We start from the raw sequence: 10571 nt of genomic DNA, 5'->3' as shown, positions 1-10571 counted from the left end.
CAGGAGTTTGTGTTACGGCCCATCACTCAGCTGCGGATCCTGGACTAGGGCACATGTGACAGAGGGCTCTGCCAGGACACCAAGGGGATCCCCAGGGAGGGGGCAAAGGACTCTGCTGGAAATGAGCCACTTTCTCTTCCGCAAGCCTTTGCAGATGCCATTTCCTCTGCCTAGCACACCCTTTCCTAAGACTGCACCTTCTCCCAGGAAAATCGCTCCTTCTTCAGGCCTCTTCTTACAAGTGGACCTTCTTCCAAGACCCTGCCCCACCCCTCCGTACAGTCCTTAGAAAGTTTAAAAAGACCTTTGATCCTTCAGGCTGAGTCAGGAGCATTCCCCGCAACTTGGACCCTACAGGGCCCTGACCACTCTGCCTCTGTTTCCCCATCCCGGCCCTGAGCCAGCCGGGGCTGCCGCTATCTGGTGCCCCATTGGACTGAGTGAGGGGTGGGTCTGGGGCTCCCTAGTCACCTCAGGGTGCCAGCACAGGGCCAGGAACAGAAGCGGCCAGTTCAGCAACTCACCTCTGCAAACTGCTGGTGAGTGAGCGGGCCAGAAAGGCCTAGGACTTGGACCCAGATGATTCCAACTATTGGATTGATAAACAGGCCACGGGGTGCACAAAATCAGGGACAGAGTCAAGATCCTCTTCTCTGCCAAAGGCTATGTTTTCACAAAACCTTCCCTGCGCCCAGAGGAGTCTCTCAGAGCCCTCACCCCCCACCGGCCCCTTGGATGCAGCTGTTCTGGTCTGTGGAGCTCCAAGCCCCCAGGACCTCCACCGGCTCCCCTGAGCCAATTTCCCCATCTTCCTTCCCACGCCCTGTGGACACTCCCTCTTCCTGGTGCTTCTCCCTCCGCAAACACCATAGATCTGGGGCTAACCTCCCACCCTGCACTTCCTCCAAGCTTGGACTCAGAATAGACACAGGGATAACCGCGTTAACGTGCCCGCCCTACCGGGTGACCTCGACGCACCAACGCAAAGTGCTGCACCCCAAACCCCTTCATGGAGGTCATTTTGAGGAGGACGTTCAGATCAGGCTGGTTCAGCGCCCCCTTCCCAGTTCAGCTGCTCCCCTGACCGCCGCGGAGACACCCGCCGCCCACGTGTCTGCTGTCTTTCCACACAAACAACCCCCAGCCCCCACCCTGGCTCCTGCGAGACCACGGGGATCGCTCCCGAGGAGCGCGGTGCAAGAGCACCCCCTTGTGGCCCTGTCCTCGGGGGCTCCGAGAAGCCGCGTTCTGCCGGGCTGGATGAGAGCCCAGCCAGGCCAATGTTAAGGCAGAAAAAGTGTTTCAAAAATTGGAGTCTCAGTCATGAGCAACATTCTCCCTCAGGCTTTGGCTCGGCATTTGATCCTCTAGGAAGTCCTTCTTGACTCCTCCAGTCCTGCGGTCCAACGTGCTTCCCCTGTCCCAGCCCTGGCCTGGCCCTTCTGCCTCTGTTTCCCCCATCCTGGCCCCGCCCTCTGGGCTGTTACTGTGGGCCTGTGAGCACAGGGACAAGGGTTGTCTTGGTCACCACGGTGTCCCCAGGATCGCCCAGAGTAGGCACAGAGTAAGGCTCAGATGACCTGCAGGGCATCTCCTAGAGAGCATTCATTTACTCCCTCAACTCATATTTTGCTTTGTTTTATTAGGTTTTTTTAAAGACCTTATTTATTTACTTCTTGAAGAGAGGGGAAAAAGAGGGAGAGAAACATCGGTGTGTGGTTGCCTCTCACACACCTCCAACTGGGGACCTGGCCCGCAATCCAGGCTTGTGCCCTGCTGGGAATTGAATGAGCGACACTTTGGTTGTCAGGCCGGCGGCGCTCAATCCACTGAGCCATACCGGCCAGGGCTACTTAATAGTTTTATTGAAGTATAATGTTCGTATAAAGTTTACCTGTTTTAAGTGCTTTAACGATTTAGGGTGATTTTACAGACTATAGCCATCACTACAATCTGATTTTAGAACATTTCTATCCCCCTAAAGAGACCTCTGGCGCTCACGTGCAGTTCCATCCTGTTCCCACCCTGGCCCCAGGCAACCAGGGATCTACTTTCCAACACGTGGGCGGTCTTTTCCTCTTTTTACAGACGCTCTCTGAGTCCTTGCCTCTATCATCAGATATTGGTGCTTGAGGATGCAGAGTGACGCGTACAGGCCCTGCTCTCAGGGAACTCGGAGTCTGCCAGGGGCTTCATCTAATGGGAGAATATGCCCACTCATTCATTCATTTGGAATATTTATTGATAATTATTGAGCACTTTCTATGTCCCTGCTACTATTCTAGGACCTAGGGGATATAGCGGGGCTTGGGGGGGGCAAGAGAAGGGACAAAAATTTTGCTCTGCTGGAGTTGATATTGTTAGGAGAGGATAAAAAAATAAACAAGAAGATGTGTGATACAATGGCTGGTTGTGATGATAAGTATTTTGCAGGAAAACAAAACAAAACAGAGGAAGGGAGAGAGCATGATGGGTGAAATTTTAGGGTAGTCAGAGAGCTCCTTTCTGAGAAGAAAGCATTTGATCAGAGACCTGGCTGAGTGAAGGAGTCATGACCTTATCTGAGGGCACAGTGTTCCTGGCAAAGGCCCTCGGGGTGGAACCACGTGCAGGCTGGAGGGCTGGAGGGCTGGGGAAGGCGGTTGGAGATGAAGTAAAAAAATTATGGAACATCTGCCCAAAGCAACCCTTTCCCAAGTCACTGTGACAGTGATGAAACATCCCAGCACATTTCCAAAGGTCTTCCAGGCACTGCCCCTGGGGAGAATCAACCATCAGCTACTGGGAGCCCATCAGACTTCTGTAACGGGATGTTGAGTGGGAATTTTCCAGGACTTTCAGAACTGCTAGTAGGGCCAAAGTGGCGACAAAAGTGGCCAACTACCCATAGCCTAAGTTAAAGTTTGCAGTGATAGGAACCTGCCACCTAACCATAGAACTCACTGAGAGGAACCAGGGCAGGCCTAGCTTTCATCATCCACCCCCTCTCTCAGAAAAGGATGTGGGGGAGGCAAAAACAAGTGCCAGAGGGTAGAGTTCTCAAGAGAAGAGACTTTCCTCTCCCCGGTGAACTTGGAATCAGATTTCAGCAGTTTTTTTTCTCAAATATTTGTTGTGAAAAAGTTTAAATCTTTGGAAAATTTGAGAGAATAGTACAATAAATTCCACATACCCTCCACCTAAGATCAGCAGCAGTTAACATTTCTTACTGTTCGTTTTCTCTCTGTCGCTGAAACCACACACATGCTCAAACCAACATTCACAAGTGCACACACACAAAACGCAGTATCTGCTGAGTCATCCTGAGTCTTGGCTCCTAAATACTTCAGCATGTATGTGTCTTCTAAGAACAAAGCCATCCTCTTACCCACAATACCATCGTCACACCTAAGAACAGGAGCAATCATTTCAAAAGATGATCTAGTATCCAACACCGTGCTTTAAAATGAATGAAAATGAGAATCTGGTGAAATTGTCATTACGGTTCCCTGTAACCTTGTTACCAGACAGAGAGCCTAGTCCTGAGTGGGTCTGCCTGGGGCCAGCCAGTAATCTGTGGGTTCTTGACTTCGTGCAAGAAAGATCTCACAGCTCTCTCCATGCAGCTTGGTGAAGGGGCTTTCCATGCGATTTTGAGAAGCTGGGTTCTCCATGCTGTTTTGAGAGGGAAATACCATGCGGCTTTGAGAAGGCAGTTTACAAGGAGGCTGAGAATCCACGCAGTTTTGGATTGAAAGCTGGTGGGCACCACAACACAGAAAGACCTCCCCAATCAGAATTGAATGATTGGCAGCTACCGGTAAAGCTGAACTGTGTCTAGGAAGTAGGGAAACTGTATCTCTAACTTTTCTAAAACTAGCCTGGTTTGGTAGGGGGAGGTAGAACTATGTGTTTGTGGGTGTTTTTAAAGAACATAAGACTTAACGGCAGAAATCCACAAATAATCTAAATCTCTATAACTATTAAATAAACAATTCTTTTTCTTTTCATTAAAAAAAAAAAAAAGAAAGATCTCACAACACAAGTCCAGGTGACTATGAGGATGTGTTCATTAAAGCTGGTGACAGTGAACCTAGGAAGGGCCAGCACAGGAGAAGCAACAGGAGAGCCTAGGCTGGACTGCTTCAGCTCACTGGGAAGTCAGAGAAAAGGGGGCCCTGGGGAAGGTTCAGGGGACTGGCCTGGGACAAGCTGCTGCTGCCCACTGCTCCCCTGGCTGCATGTCTCTGTGGCCTTGGAGTTCAGGCGATGTGTGCCTGTGTGGGAAGAGGAGGAGGAGGGAACGGCACCAGCCGCTCCCCTGAGGGAGAGCCTACTGGGTCCTTATCTCTCTCCTGCAGGTGGGGATCTTAGGGGAGGTCTCAGGGGAGGGTTTCAGTAGAATAGTCATCAGTTTTCCAGGTGTGCTCTTTCAGAGTCATGGACTCCCACTATTGGTCAGTGACAGGGCAGGAGGTTGTCAGTCACTGCAGCTGGTCCTGGCATCGCCCACCTGGTTTTGCTGCTTTTCTGGGCCTGGAGCTAAAATAAAACGGAGGCCTGGATGTTATCTCCAGGCGGGTGAGCTTCTGTATATGGCTGTAAATTGCTCAGCAAGTCTTTTTATCAATCTGTCTCAGTTTTCCTATTCCACTTGTCCTGGCTCACTGGCCTCTCTCAGCTTTTATCCAGAAGGAAAAAGAAAATTTGCATAAATAGCAGAGAGGGGTGGTCACTTAAAAACAGAAGGAAACTACAGTAGCCCCCCCACCTTGTCCACAGGAGATATGGCCAGGACCCTCAGTGAACGTCTAAAATTACAGATAGTACCAAATCCTAAACGTATTTACTATGTTTTTTTTTAATGTCAACATACAAAACATTCAAACCTGTAGAGAAGTTTTATGAGTTTATTTAAGCCAAACTGAAGACAATTGCCAGGAAACAAAAATATCAACAGATAGAGAAAATGCTCCCCAAAATGGCAGTTTTGCACCTTATTTTATACATTATAATCAAAGGTGGAGGCATAAAGGGGTTACAGGAAATCCTTGGAGATAGATCAAGGAGGCGGAGAAAGCAAAGCTTGGGGGTGGTCTCTGGGATTGGATAAAGAGTAAAATGATAAACACATACTTCTTTTCAGTAGGCGGGTGCAGGGCATTAACAGTCAACAATGAACATGATAACGATAACAATGAGGGGATCTGTGGTCTTTGGCTCTGGCAGAGTGGCTGTGCTTTGAGGGTCCTGAAACAGGAAACTACTCTGACATTCCTAAGGTAAGTTATCTTAGATGCAAAAAGACAATAGACAGGCTCAGTTAAGGTAAAGCCTGACTTCTGCCAGGGAAGATGCTGGCCTACGACATGGCTGCCCTCCATGCCCTGCTTAGTTAGAAAGATTTAATTTCAGAGTATCCTATGTGGCTGCTTTGGTCTCTGAGTGTGTGAGGCCACCACGCAGGCCTCCCCTGCGCTTGTCAGGATCAGTATGTGGCCCCTTTTCTTTCACACATAAATACATATTATCTTTTCACTGAAAGGGAGCACTTTACGGCTCCTTTTTGGCCACTCCGGATTGCCAGCATCCCTGCTCTTGTACTTTGGGGGCCTGTTAGTGAAATAAGGGTTCCCGAACACAGGCATTGCGACACTGCGACAGTCGGGCTGCCCACTGAGAGGGCGACCGAGCTGAACGACTTACAGGTGAGTAGTGTACAGAGTGTAAAGACGGTGGGCAAAGGGATGATTCATGGACCGTGTGGGACAGAGACAAACGGCAAGAGATTTCATCACACTATTTAGGAGCATGAGTTGCTTATATCTGGAATGTTCCATTTAATATTTTTGGTTCGTAGTTGACCACAGGTAACTATAAAACAATGGAAATCAAAACTGTGTAAAATAGGGACTACTGTGTTATGTATCAGTTCCAAGGAATTGAGACTGGTCAGTAAACTATTTTCATTTAGGGCCTCTGAGTGACAGTGATGCAAGATGACAGCCACCACGGGCTCAGACAATTTATGAAAACCAAACATACAGCCTTAAAATAGAATGTGGACCTACGTGCCCAGAAGCCGCCCCCCCCCCCTTTGTCAGATTTGTAACAGAAAATTAATATGAATGGAGTTAATAGTGCTAATGGAGTGGTGGACCCAAGAGCCATATCAGTGCAAGCAAAGTGGTGGCATTCATACAGCATCAAAGTTGTTCTGTACGAGCTTCAGCACCTAATGATGTCTGAAGAAAACGTGAAACTCCCTCAGCCACCTGAAGGAGTGTTACTGCAATTAATCAAAAGAAAAACCACAGGCCCACCCCTTCCCCTATTCAATTTAAGTAGTCTTCATTTCCCACAGCAGTAAATTTTCTAGATACATCTTGTGGACCTCAAAATACTGGAAAGGAAGCTCCCACTCAGAGCCAATTTCTCTTAAAGTACTGTAAACGATACTAATTTTGTCCATTTGAAATATATAACTTGTGCTATAACAAATCATCCTGTCATGTGTAACCACTGTCCACATAGTTGAACTTCGGGGATCAAAAAAGTACATTTAAATTGATTCCCATCATAACCGGTGGGGCTCATCTAACTCAACTGTGAAAAGACACATCACACAATCACCTTGCTGCCGATTATACGGCCTGGGGTCTCTGCCTTCACCCCCACCCCCGCCCTCCTTCCGTGCAACAACCCCCCAACTTGGGGTGGCTTATTAGAGTAGATGTGAAGGTTTCAGGTCACAGTCTGTGCGACTACTTCTGGGTGTGTGGGTGCTTCGTCTGCACTCCTGGTTTCTTTTTAAGTATTAAATGATGCCCCCTTCCAAGCCACCATCCTTTCCCCACTCTCTACTACCACCCTTGGCTGAAGCATAGATTGTAACCCCCTCTGCTCCCCTCCGAAATTGGCCTTTGGTGAGGAATTCAGGGCTTTCCCCATATCTTCTTTCTCTTCACCCCACCTTTATAATGAGAGGTGCTGCTTTCTCCTTACTCCTCCACAAGTCCCTTTCTTCATCATTATTACCCAACATTTTCCATGACACTCCTTTGCTTTGGCCAGAAGCCATCAGGTAAGGTTGGAAAGAGCATCCGATCTCCCTTGTTTAGTTATTTTTTTTTTAAGTACATATATTTTATTGATTATGCAGTTGTCTCAATTTCTTTTCCCTTTGCTCCCCTCTGCCCAGTACCCCACTTCCCTCCAGCAATCCTACCCCCCTTAGTTCATGTCCATGGGTAATGCATATAAGTTCTTTGGCTTCACCCTTTCCTATATTATTCTTAATATCCCCCTGTCTATTTTGTACCAACCGATTATGCTTCTTAATCCCTGCACCATTTCCCAATTTCTCCCCCTTCCCCCTCCCAGCTGATAACCCTCCAAATGATCCCCATATCTATGATTCTGTTCCTGTTCTAGTTGTTTGCTTAGTTTGTGTTTATTTTTTAGATTCAGTTGTTGATAATTGTAAATTTGTTGTCATTTTAATGTTCATAGTTTTGATCCTCTTCTTCTTAAATAAGTCCCTTTAACATTTCATATAATAAGGACTTGGTGATGATGAGCTCCTTCAGCTTTACTTGTTTGGGAAGCACTTTATCTGCCCTTCCATTCTAAATGATAGCTTTGCTGGATAGAGTAATCTTGGTTGTAGGTCCTTGCTTTTCACCACTTTGAAAACTTCTTGCCAGTCCCTTCTAGCCTGCAAAGTTTCTTTTGAGAAATCAGCTGATAATCTTATAGGCACCCCTTTGTAGCTAACTCTCTGCTTTTCTCTTGCTGCTTTTAAGACTCTCTGTATCTTTAACATTTGGCATTTTAATTATTATGTGTCTTGGTGTGGTTCTCTTTTGGTCTAGCTTGTTTGGGACTCTCTGTGCTTCCTGGACTTGTATGTCTATTTCCTTTGCCAAATTTGGGGATTTTTTCTTCATTGTTTTTTCACATAAGTTTTTGATTTCTTGCACTTCCTCTTCTAATTCTGGCACCCCTATGGTTTGGATGTTGGCACTTTTAAAGTTGTCAGAGAGGTTCCTAGGCCTCTCCTCAATTTTTTCAATTCTTGTTTCTTCATTCTGTACTGGTTGACTATTTATTTCTTCCTTACATTCCAAATCATTGATTTGAACCCCAGTTTCCTTTCCTTCATGATTGATTTTGTGTGGATTTTCCTTCATTTCACTTAGCATAGCCTTCACTTCTTCCCTTCTGCATTTGCCATACTCAAGCATATATATCAAGTCTGTGAGCATCTTTATTACCTGTGTTTCAAATTCTGTGTCTGTTAGGTTGGCTATCTCCTCATCTGTTAGGTTGGCTATCTCTTCGTTGCTTAGTTCTCCCACTGGAATCTTGATCCGTTCCCTCTTTTGGGCCATACTTCTCTGTCTTCTCTACTCGACAGGATCCTGTGTTTGCCTCTGTGTCTTGGGTAGAGCTGTCATACCTGTTATGTTGGAAGAGGCATAGCCTTAGGTATTTGTCAGTATGGGCATCCCATTTTACCACATTATGGTGCTGTATGTGGGGGAAGGGTCTGTGAAGGAAAAGTGCGGCTTGCTCAGCACTTGCCACTTTTCTGGGCACTTCTCACACTTCCTGTACGAGACTGGCACCTCTCTAGCTGTTGCCCTGGCCGTGGTTCCCAGAGTGGGTGGATCTGTGGACATTCTAAAGAAATGGACTCTACTTAGAGACCAGCAGTTTCTTCCTCTGCCCCAACCCCCACTGGTTTTCACAGTCAGAAGCAATGAGGCTTTATTTTCCCTGGGGCTGAAACCAGGAGCTGTGTGGTCTGGTCTGGCGCTGGGAGCGCTCCTCAATTTTCCCTCCCTACTCTTTTATTTTTTTATTATTATTTTTAAATAATTTATTTGTTTGTTTGTTTATTTAATTTATTTTTAGAGAGAGGGGAAAGGAGAAAGAGAGGGAGAGAAATATCACTGTGCAGTTGCCTCTCACTTGCTCCCCCAACTGGGGACCTGACATGCAACCTAGTTATGTGCCCTGACTGGGAATCGAACCAGCAACACTTTGCTCGCAGGCCGACACTCAATCCACTGAGCCACAGCAGCCAGGCCTCCCTACTCTTTTAAATGTGTGATTGCACCTTCCGCCAGCCAGCCACAGCCACGGCCAGCCACCACCTCTACACTGCTTCCTCTCCACCCTGGCCCCGCCCCTCCTACCTCTCTGGATGAGTATTTCTTCTTTACATATTTGTTTGTTGGACTTCCATGCAGCTCAGTTTTCTGGAACTTCTGGCTATCTCTGGTTTTGATGTAGTTGTATTCCCTCTTAGTTGTGGAGGGAGATGCAGGGTGTCTACAAACTCCTCCATCTTGCTCAGTAGTCCCCTTGTTTAGTTTTGGAACCACATTGATTTACTCTCCACCAGCCTAGGAGATGAATATTGGGTCCTCGGTCTTGCCCCCATCTGCTGTCATGGTTAGCTGATACATTGATTTTTTTTTAGCTCAGGAAGGCCACAGAAGACACTTGTAAGCACACAGGATCCCTCTGAATGAATTTTTTCCTGTTCCTATAATTGCTTTTGCTTTTACAAATTGAAGTTTTAAACAGGACTCTCATTTGGTCATCTTTGCAATCCATTTGGGTCTAGTTTGGAATCTGACAACTAGAACAAAAAGAACCTTGAATCGGTGCATACTTTGGTTTTGGTGCTGCAGCTTCTCACGGCCCTCAGCAGGGATTAAGAAAGAACTCAGTGTGCACAGCAGAAACCCCAAAATTGGCGGGCTTGATTTCCTGGCTAATTGCTACGATTTTCCACTTTTCTGTTCAGGACCACTAAATGCTGAGATGTGCATGCGTACTGAAATAAAAGTAATTCATTGTGTTCTAAAGGTTGATTTTTTTCTTTTGTCATTTAGCAGTTGTGTAAAACCACCTTTTAAAGCAGCAACTATCAAGTATGAAAAACATTAATGTTTCTATTAATCTTTTTTGGGAGGGAAACCTTAGTTGTAAGGATTTAACATCCTGTAAGTAAAGTTTAACATAACAGTATTCCATAAGCAGCCTTTTTATTGTCAGACCATTGCCAGATTTTAATATGATAAAAAAAGTGTGCATTAATATTTTTGAAAAAATTATTTTTATTTAGAATTGGGACTTGGAGGCCACGACCCATGTAGATGGTATTGGGCGCTGATCGTACAGAGGTGGAACACACGTGAGTACCAAGAGGAGTCAGACTGTGATTTCCAAAGATGGCTGCAATAATGTTTCCCATCCCACATACTTTTCTAGAACCTTGACACCCCTCCCATTGAGAAGTGGGGTTTGTGCTCTCTCTCTTTGCATCTGGGTGGGCTGGTAAGTAGCTTGTAACTAACCGTATTTGGCAGAAGTGAAGCTGCATGACTCCCAAGTCTAGATCAGAAGTGAGGCCACCTCTCCCACTTTTGAAACACTGGCACTGGGAGCCTGAGTTGCCATCAAGAAAACTGACTGCCCTGAGGCCACCGCCAGGAGAGGAAGCCCAAACTAGTCCACGTGGAGAGATCGCGTGGAGAAGCCCTGAGACAACTGCTTCACGGTCCCCACTTCTGCCA

Source organism: Furipterus horrens, unplaced genomic scaffold, assembly GCF_987537825.1.
Source record: "Furipterus horrens unplaced genomic scaffold, mFurHor1.1.pri manual_scaffold_13, whole genome shotgun sequence".
Classification (NCBI taxonomy): domain Eukaryota; kingdom Metazoa; phylum Chordata; class Mammalia; order Chiroptera; family Furipteridae; genus Furipterus; species Furipterus horrens.
The sequence above is the reverse complement of the archived record's forward strand: the minus strand, read 5'-3'. Positions refer to the sequence as shown.